The following is a 13,162-nucleotide window of genomic DNA, read 5'->3' as shown; positions in this document are numbered from 1 at the left end:
CTCAAAGACCATCACTTTACTCTTCCCTACATTCACCTTTAGGTTCCGTTTCTTACACACTCTTTCAAACTCATCCACCAAGCCTTGCAGCTCCCCTTCGTCTTCACTCAACAACACAGTATCATCTGCAAACAACAGTACAGGGAGTTTCCAAACACTATCCTCTCTCACCAGGGCCACTCCAGCATCCACTACCCTACCTTGTACCTCTTTTATTACCCCATCCATGTACAGATTGAACAACCATGGAGACATGACACATCCCTGTTTCAAACCAACTTTCAAAGAGAAAAATTCACTTAGTTCACCATCCACACGCACTGCAGCCTTCGCACCATCGTACATACTCTTCACAGCATTCAACAACTTCCCATCTACTCCACATATTCTTAACACTTTCCACAATCCTTGTCTATCCACCCTCTCATATGCTTTCTCCAAATCCATGAAAGCCGCATACAACTTCTTTCCCTTCTCTAGAAACTTTTCCACTAAAGATCTAAGAATGAATATCTGATCTACACAACCTCTTCCCTTCCTAAAGCCTCCCTGTTCTTCTCCAACTAATTTCTCTGTTCTTTCTCTTACTCTGTCTATAAGTATCCTACCATACACTTTTCCTATTATACTAAGAAGACAAATGCCCCTATGATTACCACACACTTCTTTTTCCCCTTTTCCTTTGTACAAAGGAATAATTATACCAGACTTCCAATCCTCCGGGACTCTACCTTCCTCCCAGGCCAATCTGCACATCTTCCACATCCATTCTACTGCTATCTCTCCCCCATGCTTCAGCATTTCACCACACACTCCATCAATTCCTGGGGCTTTCCCCGATTTAACTATCTTCATTGCTTCCACAACTTCTAACCTACTAATTTCTTCCTGTCTTCTCACCTCCCTCCTTCTCCCAGCCATTCCCCAGCCACTTATACTCGCATTACTTCCATCCTCTACGTTCAACAATTCCTTAAAGTGTTCTCTCCAACTGCTCACTTTTTCTCCCTTCTCCACTAGTAATCTACCATTTTTATCTTTCACTCCCCTGCTAACTTCACTTCCACCCTGTCTTACTGTTTTCACTTCTCTCCAGAACATTTTCTTACAGTCCCTCCACTTTACACTCAAATTCCTTCCAAATTCCTCATCCACTCTCTTCTTACTCTCTCTTACTAATCTTTTCACCTCTCTCCTTTCCACATATAACTCTCTCTTCCGCCTCTCAACTTCTTCCACGCCCCTATTTCTCATCCATTCATTGTATGCTTTCTTCTTTTGTGCCACAGCCTGTTTACCTCTTCAGTCCACCACGCTGTTCCTTGCACCCCCCTCCGTCTTTCTTCCTTCCACACACCACATCACATGCTGCACATATTTCTTCTGTAAATATCTTACACACACCTTCCACGTCTCCCATCTGCTCCAATTCATATTTGCCCAATCGTTCCTCCACTTCTCTCTTATACTCTGCCTTTTTCTCATCCTCTTGTAACCTTTCCACTCTCCTTGCAACTACTCCTTCCTCTCGTCTTTCCCTTCTTTTATTCCTCCACCTTACTTGCATCCTAATTCTGGCCACCACCAAGTAGTGGTCAGAAAGTCCACTCCCCCAACCTCTATACACTCTTGCATCCTTTACACATCTTCGCATCCTTTCATCCACACACACATAATCAATCATTGCCTTCCTTTCATTCAGTTCACCACCCACCCTTCTCATCACTCGCCATGTATACCTGTGGATCATTTTATGCCTGAAGAGGGTATTGGCTATCACCAACCCCCTCCCAGCACAAATGTCCACTAACGCACTCCCATTCTCATCTATCTCAGCAGGCACACCCCACTCACCAACTATTCCATCCACCTTCACATTACCAACTTTACCATTCATATCACCAATCAAAAACACTCTCTCAAGTTACCCAATAAAATTTACGTTTTCTTTGTAGCATTCCTAACAAAGAATGATAATTTTTATATAGACTTCAAGTACAAACTATTTCCCAGTGTAAATTTTGTTTCCTTGGCTTAAGTTTATTAATTTCTATTTGGCCTTCAACAACTAAGCTCTCCACAGCGTTGAGGCTTGCGATGACTAGTAAATAAGGAATAAAAGTACAGAAATATATCTGACAATTCCCCAATCAAACGAAATGAATTGGAGAAATCATAGTTGTTTCTGGTTTGGGTGTTTCACACGGCCAACTTTTCCATGATATTTTGACTAAGCTTTATTAATTCCTTTATTTGGAACAGGACGGCCGAGAGCCATCACCAGGCCCGGGCCGAGATTATCGAGAACGGGTCCCTCTCCCTCTCAAAACTGTGCATATATTATACTCTAAGTCTGGCTCACGGGTCGACTAATCAGTAACCAGTGTGTCACTGCTCACTGCTGTACTGTACAGCCAAAAGAACCGTAGTGTGCCATAGCACCGTCCCCTCCCTTTTCAGAAAACAATAATAATAATCTATCTATCTATCTATCTTGCCAGACGCCTTAATCCCGTCAGGGGTGGCCACAGACAAATCGCCTCCATGTCGCCCTGTCCCCCGCCATATCATAATAAATACAATGGAATTTTAGTACGTAGTGTAAAAAAAAAAAAAAAAATGAGAAACACTATTTAGCAACGGAAGGAAACAAGCCAATACATTAAAGTTTACTATAATTTGTTATGTATTCATGCAGTACTTTATAAATATAAATTGCACTCCATTTACTTATTACACGACGCATATTACAGGGTTATTTACGTTAATTCCATTAATTCTGAAAAAAAAAAAAAAGACGAAAATTGATTATACTGTACACAGAGTATTATTGTTTCTCTCTGTCATTTATTAGCAAAGCAGCAACTACAGACACATAACATGATGTGTTGTAATAGTTTAACAAACTAAAAACTTAAATATCTTTGAAGGCGCGGACACAAACTCAGGTCCGGGCCTCGAAGATTGTCCACAGTTGCCTTCCCCCCCCCCCCTCTCCTCGGCCCTGATCATGAATGAAGGTAAATACATTAGTAAGTAGAACTCGATATTCAGTCTCACCAAGAATCGTGCGTCATCCGTTTACTCTACAACTTTTTTCAGAGAGAAGGGGTAGGTTTATGTTAAGCATAGATTCACGTAGACGATTTCCCTGTGCTCAAGAGAAAAGCAAGACGTTCTGATTTTCAGAAATATCACGAGTAACGCTTCTGTCAAGTCCTGTAAATCAATCGTCAGTCAATTATCAGTCAAACAGTCAGTCAATCAGTAAGGTCTTCTATCTGTAAACGTATTTTATTTAGCTCAAAGAAAGTAGTCTATAATATTAGCATGTCGCGTACTTAAGGATTCTGTTTTGTTCTTCACAACATATTTCTGGTAAATCATCATTTCAGGTAAGCACCCAGATGCTGCTTGAACTGAATAAAATCGTCTGAAATTAACAGGATCAAAATACAAGGCTGTAGTTCTGTAGCAGTATTAACACTCAAAAACTTCTATGCTAACTCTCAGCTTAATAAAATTGTCTGACGTTAGCAGAAATATACAGTATAAGGCATGACCAAGAGGATGTTACTAGTACAATACCAAGAACCTGTGATTCACTCTGCTGAAGAGAATCGTCTGGCGTCAGCAGGAATAGGAAAGAACGAGAGACCATAAGAGGGTTAAGAATTACTGTATGTTATGAGAGACTGATTATGTGACATTCTGTGTTCATAAATAAACTTTTGTATTATTCGTAGAATTATGTTATGTGAGAATGAATATGGGACATTCTGTGTTCATGATCAAACATTTGTATTATTCGTAAAATTGTGTTCTGAGAGAATGAATATGAGACATTGTGCGTTCATAATTATTGTATTATTCGTATGTCCTCTTATGGTTCTTAATCCTCATTTTCTAATGATACTGGGAAATCCGGTTTGGGTGACGTTACTACTACTACTACTACTACTACTACTATTTTTAATCACCTTCGTCCATTTAGGAATTATATTGTGAAGATTAAATCCAATCTTCATAATACAGTTCACCATATGGAACTGTAATATGAAGGTTAACACTGACCCTTAGATTACAATCCGTTGGCCCCAAGCACGTCAACGGCTGTGGTTACCAACCATCTACAACTACTTTTATTACTTTATTTTCATTCATTAACGTTACAGTGTCAATAATGACATTAATCTGTTGGAGTCGCTGGTCTATGCGACTCTCGACCACAATAGCTCCGTAATCCATACCCATCACATTAGAGACAGGCCTGAGAGCTGATGATCTTGTGCCCCTGAGGCATAGAAGTGCAGTCCTCACGAGGAGGAATGACAGTCGGCATTTCATCTAGACCATGACAGATCTCTGAGGTTGACGCTTCTTCTCAGAAAGAACCTCTGCCAGTCTCGAGTAGAATATCACCGCCTCTGGACCTATCCCATCTGATGTGAACAAAGGGAAGTGAATCGACCGTGGTCCACATGTCGGATCCTATCTTGATAGATTCTGTTTTTTTCTTGTTCATTTCTTTTGTATGCAGCCTCGAGAGACAGTTCACGCTGACATGCTGCCATAGGATCAAATTTTCTAATGTCGAAGAAAGTCCTCTGCCCACGTGTCCAGAAGCCTCGAGCACTGACATCCATTCTTGCATCATTTGATGTTTTGTTGTTCTGTGGATGAAGTGCTCACCTTTTAGAGGTGACATAATTGCATATTTCCTGTAACATTTTCACAGTAAGGTCGCGTACTTCATGTCGAATGCATGGTTTGCATCAAAGATAGTGCCACAGGCACAGTGTTGAGGTAGGTTCTCTATGGGCCACCCTCTTTTGTCTGACGCCAAGCTGAAAGATTAAGGGATATAAATATAGGATAAAACAATGACAAATTAAACTGAACCAAAATGAGAAAACAACGATAAATTATTATTTTTTTAATAATAAAGTTTCTGCATTTAATCTGTGGTTGGTGAGAGTACTCACCGTCCACTCACTCGATGTAGTGCTGCTCTCTGGTGTCTGCCCTTTCCTCTCCTCCATCCTTCTTTCCTTCCATCCTCTTCTGCCTTTCTCTCCTTCATTCTTTCCTCGTCCTTCTGCCTACAGGTGACTTTACACTCCCTCTTCTGTCTTTCTTTCCTTCATTCTTTCCTCTTCCTTCTGCCTGTGGGTGACTCTACACTGAGTGACAAGCCAAATGGATTCCTGTACACCACCAAATCATTTGCTATCCTGGGTGGTAACCTTATAACCAAATTTGGGCGCCTGGTGGTTTAGTGGGTAATTAAGGCGCTCCAATCGGATTGAGCCGACGAAGGTTTATATCCAAAGGATGGTTGGGGTTTATTGCTCACGTAATGCCACTCAAGGATGAGTGAGGTTCGTCACTCTTATCTTAAATGTCAGAACCAACTTGCCCAGCCCCGGGCTCGTACGCTCCTCATGGGGCAATGTAGGATTGAATGACGGATGGATGGATTCTGCATTTAATGTTCATCCCCACAAAAGAGGCTACGAGAATAATCAAAATATACTGTATCCCATACAGTATCTAAAACTTACTATTTCATGTGGTTTGCTGCGCCTCCCCTGATTCCCTCTCCTCCGTTGTCTCCGAGGTGTTGCTGTAACAGTCATATGAACATTCCTTAGTACAAATTTGCAACGGAATTAGATTTTTGGCTTACATTGTTGCTGGTGTGGGTTGCGGGGATGGTGGGGGTGGCGGCTGGTGCGGGTTGCGGGATGGTGGGGGTGGTGACTGGCGCGGGTTGCGGTGGTGGTGGGGGTGATGGCTGGTGCGGGTTGCGGTGGTGGTGGGTGTGGTGGCTGGTGAGGGTTGCGGGGTGGTGTGGGTGGTGGCTGCTGTGGGCTGTGGGATGAGGGTGGCGTCATTACCTGTGGTTCCTGCGCAGCCAGCTCATCAGCGAGCTAGTCAGCTTCTTGTAATGTGAGATATAGATGAACAATAGGCAAGGCTTTATAGAGCTCAGGCAAGATAGAATGTAAACAAATGTACCTCCCTATATAGCAGTTTACTTGCACATTACCAAAAGTCTGTCAACTCAGTCAAAAACTCTTCTTCGGCCATGTTTTTTTTGTTTTTTTCTTCAAGAATAATATAGCAGACAAATAGCAAACTGTAAGTCACATGTTAACAAATTGCAAGGACACCACAAAAGGAGTACTGTACTTAGCTAACTCTGCTTAGTAACTGTACTTACAGAACCTAACCAACAGAGTGACTGAAGCTAGGCATCTAAGCTTGAATCTATACAGCCATGCATAAGTCTCTCAAATGGGGCAAATAACGCAACAACTTCTGATTCCCTCAACTGAAAAAAAAAAAATGTTTAAAAGACTGACAGTGAGCTGAGGTGACTTAGATGTAACCAATAAGATTAATGCATGTTAACCAATGAGATTTAGGTGTGAATATTTTTTGACCAATAAGTAGTAATGAGCCGAGTGTGGGGTGATCAAAACATGGATTAAATATTTTAGAGATTGTTCGCGGGAAGGTGATGACCCATGCTTGTAAACTTGTACATGAAGAAAATAAAATACAGAGTGACATGCACTCCATTAATTAATCTTAAAACTAAATGCATACTAATGAGTTCGTGCACTCCCTCTCCCTCTCCCTCTCGTATGCACGCACACACACATAATAATTATACATAATTATACATACACATAATATTGTGCATATACCTGTATAAGTGCACAAACACATGCACATACACATGCACATATACTAGCTATACATGTACATGTACAGGTATGACTACTTAGGATGCAATGTCGTGAGTAATAGTCAGCCACACAAGGGAAAGGTAACTAGCTAGCACCCACGTATCCACCGTCTCATTCCTCCTGAAACTACAAATGCCAAAATGTCATTGGCCGCATTTCCTGCAGTAGAGTGAGCCTCAGTAAGATGAATGATTGCCCCAAAAAGGAAATCATGAGCACAAACTTTCATGTGCATGTACATGTGCTAATGAACATGCCAGTCATCTGTGGGTATGTGACATGTGCACACTGAATTGCAGTAGCACACAGAGTAGAGCAGCAACTCACCAAGAGTGAGATAATGTGTGGTAGTGTACACTATCAGCTGAAAGAAGTTAGTTGAAACTTGCACAACACAGCTATCCCTGACAGCCCAGAGATCTCATTTTTCAACAGCTGACATTGCCTGGAAGTGCTCGGGAGTGTGTGTATGCAGCAAGTACACAGACCTTTCTGCAACATTAAGTGGCACTCTGTGCTCCAAACTGTGAGGAGGGTACAGCCACGAACCATTGTACTGTGTTGAAAACGTGTACTCATTGGTGTTTACTAAATGAACAAATGCGTCTCAATTATGGCTGTACGTACGGCCATGTGTGCATCCTCTGACCCAGTGACAACATACGAGAGAGAACGAAAAAGACAGTTTCCGTATCCGACAATGGGTCTTATTTATGTGAAATATGGTCTGGGGAATACACTATCAGAAGCCCCAGATCCAAACCGATTAGCCTTAATGTACTCAACACCCAACTTCTGACATGCTTGCCGTTACCAATCTGAGTTAAAAGGATGAAATAACATGTTAGGTCACTCACTTTGCTGGCCACTAGATCTTCCTTCAGTCACCAGTGGCTTTTTTCCACATCAGCATTTCTAGAAGTGAATGTTTTTTTCCGTGGCTGTTTTATGGCGCTCTTGATAAAAGCCAGTTTACATTTTTTTGGTTCAATGTTGCAGCTACCACTAAGCTCTCGGTTTCCACTGATACGTGGCAGATCATAGCAAGGCAAATTTGGTCTAAACAATCTGCGCACTCGATTTGCTTCCTCCAGAGAGCGTGAGCTCACCATGATTGACTCTGAGTCGAAATCAGTCAGATGCATTCCCGAGAGTGTTCTTACACGAGACAGTGCGACGTATGCCATCCATGGACTGAAGACATTTTTGGAGAGATCCAAAATGGCACAGTTCAGGGACCAGCCTTGACACCTGTGGATCGTGATGGTATACGCTAGAATGAATGGAAATTGTTCTCTACAACATAGTACTTCTTCATGACAGAGAACTTGCTCTTAACACATTCAATATCATGTTCACAGTTTGTACTGTCAAACTACACAGAGATATGGTGAACCATTATCTTGGTTATAGTACCAAGTGCACCATTCACGAGTCCAAGACTAGTGTCATTGTTCCTACTCAGCATCACTCGAGCTCCAACAGCAATACACAGCACAGCTTCCAACCCAGCCATGAGATTTGAGTCCTTGTTGAGCTTCTCGAGTTGTTGTTGTTCTGTCTTTGAGCTCCGACTGTGGGGACCACTGGTCTCATCGCAGCAGTCTTTACACGATAATTCCACAGTCTGCGAGAGCAGATTGTTGAGCTCTGCCTTGTTGAAGCCATCAAAGGGAGCTCGTTTCGGGAATAGGTACACGGGGGACTTCCCTGCGCACTGCAGTTCCCTGAACTTGTCCCCTACGGAACTTGTCAGAACAATGCTTTGCAGAACTGCAAAAGATTCATCTGAGAGACTGCCGTGTCGAACTTCGTCATGTATTGCACAAAAGTCTGCATCCATTTGACGTTGGTTGATGGTCAGTTCACCAAACGTGACAGTGTCTTCCCGTATTTTGACGGACGTCATGCAACATACCTTTGACATAGTGTCTTTGTTACTCAGCCTGTCAAACACCAGTCCCCCACTCCCAGGAGGGAGCTGAAGAGGGTCTCCAACAAAGAGTGTTAATGGAGCTGAACCACTCATCATTCTCAAACATCTCCCGAGAATCAAATGCATGTATGATAGGTTAATACCGGAAACCATGGACATACCGTCAACAATTATCAACTTGAGGCTACGAAATGTATGCCTAAGAAATTTTTGTGTTTCTTTAGGTAGTGACAGTAGCCTGCAGGCCTTCCTTCGTGTTGAATGGGAAGCTGGAAGAGACAATGGGGTGTCACCCAACCGACGTGGAAAGCAGCTAATCCTGTTGGTGCTGCTATGGCACAGAACACAGTCAGGATTACGTGGACAGTTCCATATGGCATCTGACTGCATCCTCAGTGCCCCGATGAGAAAGGACTTACCAGTTCCTTCAACACCACTGACAAATATATGCATAGGCTGAAAGGCATTGAACTTGCATAAACCTTTCTCGTGCCTCTGCTGGTGAACGAGGTGGTCAGGCATGTGGTGAAAGGCGTGTGCCTGGTCCGCACTGAACATTCTGATGTGGACTTCCAGGGAGACTGTGTTGCTGGATTTGTGTTGCACGTCATCCAAGTCACCGACTGCGGACTTGGCCTCACTAACAACACAAGGGCCTAACTCAAAATGTTCATCAGCATTTTCTTTTGGCTCCTTTTCATTACCATGTCTGGCATTGCTAATTGTCTTTTCTTTTGCCCGGGCCTCCAATATCTGCTGCAGTTTGTCATGGTGCATGTGAGCATTAGAGCTGACACTGCTGACACGAGAGAAAGCTCGTTCGCTCACCAGGTCAGCCTCATTTCTGAAAGGCACAAAGAGCAGCACCAGAGAATAAAAGCAATCTTCTCTCTGACTTTCCTTGTTCGGATCAAATAGCCTGTGATCCAGGACGAATGGCTTTGAACGCTTCCTGTAGACAAGTTTACCATTCTCGTCTACTCCACTCTTCTCGTACAGACTGACAAAGTCATAGAAGCAAGTGCCCTCCAGCTCCTCTGGCCTAAGTGGATAGTAGTAGTCAATGACATTGTTCTCGAAAATGTCCGAGGAGTTGGGCTAATATTATCTGTGAGGCTCAAGCTGTTTGTGACTCTTTATTCTGCGCTTTCTCTTGTGTGGAAATGCAGCACCAATCCGCTTGATTCTGTCGGACTTTCCACACAAGTGCTAACTAAGAAGGAGATCACTGGCTTCGTAGAGGCCACACTCTCTGGAGCGTAAGCTTCGAATTCCAGAGCTCCAAACCCAACAGTAAATGCTATTTTCAGAGGCAACTTCTTGCCAAAGCTCAGGTATGTTGCTCCTTTCTGCTTTTGTGATATACCCAGTCACATAGTGAGAGATGGCAAGAGACTTCTTGGCAATGAACTGAGAGTCCAAGTTTGTGTTTTACAGTAGGAGCAACAGTGGATTGCAGTAATTGATTCGAACCTTACTCTCTGACAGAGGAAGAAGGTAAAGTTCCTGGATTTGAGCGAATCATCTACAGTGTTTAACCAGTCTGTCTCCTCTGCCTCACGAGAATAAGCAAACCGGCATCTGGTGACAAATTCTTTCCCGTACTTTTTGATTCTCTTGCAGTATTGGCTGCACTTATGTCACAGGTACTTGGTCACCAGCCTGTGCAGTTCTGGATTGGTATTCTCGTCCGGAATTATGGACGTGATTCGCACTTCAGTCCAACTGAGGACTTGCTCCGGACGTTCCTTACCAGTCATAGATGCACCTTCACTCCACACTACAGCGTGGTAGTGTGGAGCTCCACGTGCTTGATACTCCTTTTTGAAGAAGTAGTGTGCGACAGCCCCCAAAACAGGTTCCATCAAGAGAACAGTGTTAAAATGCATGGAATTTCTGTGATAATTTTCTGGACACAGAAATTAGGTCTTCCGTGCAGAGTTTTCCAATGGGATAACTCTGTGGAACATTGTTGACTTTGTGCAGGTAGCAAGCAATTTCCTGGGATTCGTACTCTACACAGGAGAAAGTCAAGAACAGTGTAGAGGAGCTCCACTCACAGAGCATGCACCACAGCTCACTTGACCTCAAAAACCAGTACTACTTACTCCCTCTGGCAGACTGAATTATGGTAGATAACGTTTGCCTCAGTATTCTGATCAGGTTTTTAGACAGTCTGTCAAAGAACACCTGAACAGGCATGGCTCGCTGGCGGGTACCTTTCATGAGGTTGTATACACCAGCTGAGAGCTCTCTCATCTCCTTTTGCCAGAGAAGAAAGAAAACATACCGAGGATTCTTCCTGAACCGAGAGTCCTTGTTGAGCAAGCAAGATTTGGCATATTCATTGAAAGAGAGTTATCACGTTTCTGGAGTGAAACTCGTCAAATCTGCCACTAGGGAAAAATAGTGGAATGCACATGACATCAAGGAATTTCTGACTATTGTCTAGAGGACTTTCACACAGCAATTTGTACTGGTCGATATCAAAGGTCGTTGAAAGCCACTCTTTCAGTGTGCGAATGATGTAGCACTGAAACTCTGACATGTCCTCCTTTCGCTTTTTGTTGACAAATTGGAGAAAGAAACTCCGATTAAACTTAGAGAGGAATATTGACTTTGTCTTGTGACCTTAATCGACCGACTGCTCTAAAAACTGAACTACTTTCTCTTTGCCAACCCTTAGCCCTTCAACCAAGTTTGCTTAAAATCTGAAAGAAACTTTGACTAATAGTTCACAGACAGACATGCATTAACCCACATGTCCAGCAAAGAATGAAAACCATCCTCATTTCGCAAGAGAGGGTGTAGTAATAGTAGTAGTAGTAGTAGTAGTAGTAGTAGTAGTAGTAGTAGAAGTAGTAGTAGTAGTAGTAGTAGAAGTAGTAGTAGTAGTAGAAGTAGTAGTAGTAGTAGTAGTAGTGGTAGTAGTAGTAGTAGTAGTAGTAGTAACGTGCAGTTTAAAAGAAATAATATAAAATGGGATGTAGTCAAAGAATTCTCTCTCTCTCTCTCTCTCTCTCTCTCTCTCTCTCACGCACACACACACACACACACACACACACACACACACACACACACACACACACACACACACACACACACACACACACACACATCCATATAATCTTAAACTGCTAATCTTTGGCACAAGTCGTTGATAAGATCTGCTCAACAGTAGGAAGCTCCCGTTTTATTTAAGAGGAAATTATTTTTACTACAAAGAATACTCGTCATTTATAACAATCTGAAGTAAGTAAGTTCCTAATTAGTATTGCTTGTTTTACTATATACATTTATTAGCGCATTGTATTATTGAAGTCATTATCACTGATTTATGAAAAGCCATCACTATCAGTGAACAAATGAGAGTTGCCATTCATTACGATAACAATGTTCAAATATTACTCTTCATTAACAGCACAAGCATTATCATTCGCAATACAATGGACTTATTTACCCGTCTGACGCTTTATTTATTTCACTGTAGCTGCCACCAGACGATTTGATGTAGCTGTGGGAGGCTGCCTCTCAGGACGGAAAGATTCATCCTCTCGTGGTAAAACCGATATTACAAAGTTGCTCATGTGACTGGCAGCACAAACGTCCTCCAGCTCACTTCCTACATAATTCCTAGAAATAAGAATGCTGGGTTACAGGAGGAGGGAAACCTCAGCCTTCAGTCCAATGGGTTGCTTTCAGATGACCATGAGGTTGCTACTACTACTACTACTATTACTACTACTCCTACTACTACTACTGCCACTACTACTACTATTGCTACTACTGCTACTAAACTGGTGGTGGTGGTGGTGGTGGTGATGTTGGTGGTGATTTTACCACAATTGTCACTGTTGCTACTACTGCTAATACTACTGCCACTACTACTACTACTACGACTACTACCTCCTACTATTTCTCACTCTTATTTGAATAAAAGCTTTTGGGATAATTTGGAATACAACAATTGAGACCTTCCGTCCATGATAGGATAAAACCGCTCACGTTACAAAACCCCGTTCTCTCCCAGTGATTAAGATGTAAGTCGTGAACACGTCCAACGTGGTAGCATAGCACTGGGGGTTGCTTTAATCCTCTGACCCTTAAGATACATGTCTACTGATCAAAGTCGTCTGGTATTACCCCAAATATTATTTCTTGGTACACCAGTAGCATAGAAAAAGTAACTCGAGGTAGTTTTTGAGGCTATAACTGCTGCATTATTACTCTGTTGAACAAAATATTCTACAGGTTTTCTTAACTGAGCAAAATATTCTATTGTTGGCTTGAATAAAATGCGACAATACACCAATCGTAGCAACAAGGTCAAGAGATGATGCTTCCTGATCACGGCAATGACTCACGTTACCCTCTAAACAATGCCTCGCACTCCTCGCTGCTGCCAGTCAATTACATTGTAATCATCGAAACGCAGCATGAGTAATTCAGCAGGATGGTGGACTCAAAT

This window comes from Coenobita brevimanus, chromosome 80, assembly GCF_032717465.1.
Source record: "Coenobita brevimanus isolate Jiangsu-jjx chromosome 80, ASM3271746v2, whole genome shotgun sequence".
Classification (NCBI taxonomy): domain Eukaryota; kingdom Metazoa; phylum Arthropoda; class Malacostraca; order Decapoda; family Coenobitidae; genus Coenobita; species Coenobita brevimanus.
This window is presented reverse-complemented; position numbering follows the sequence as displayed.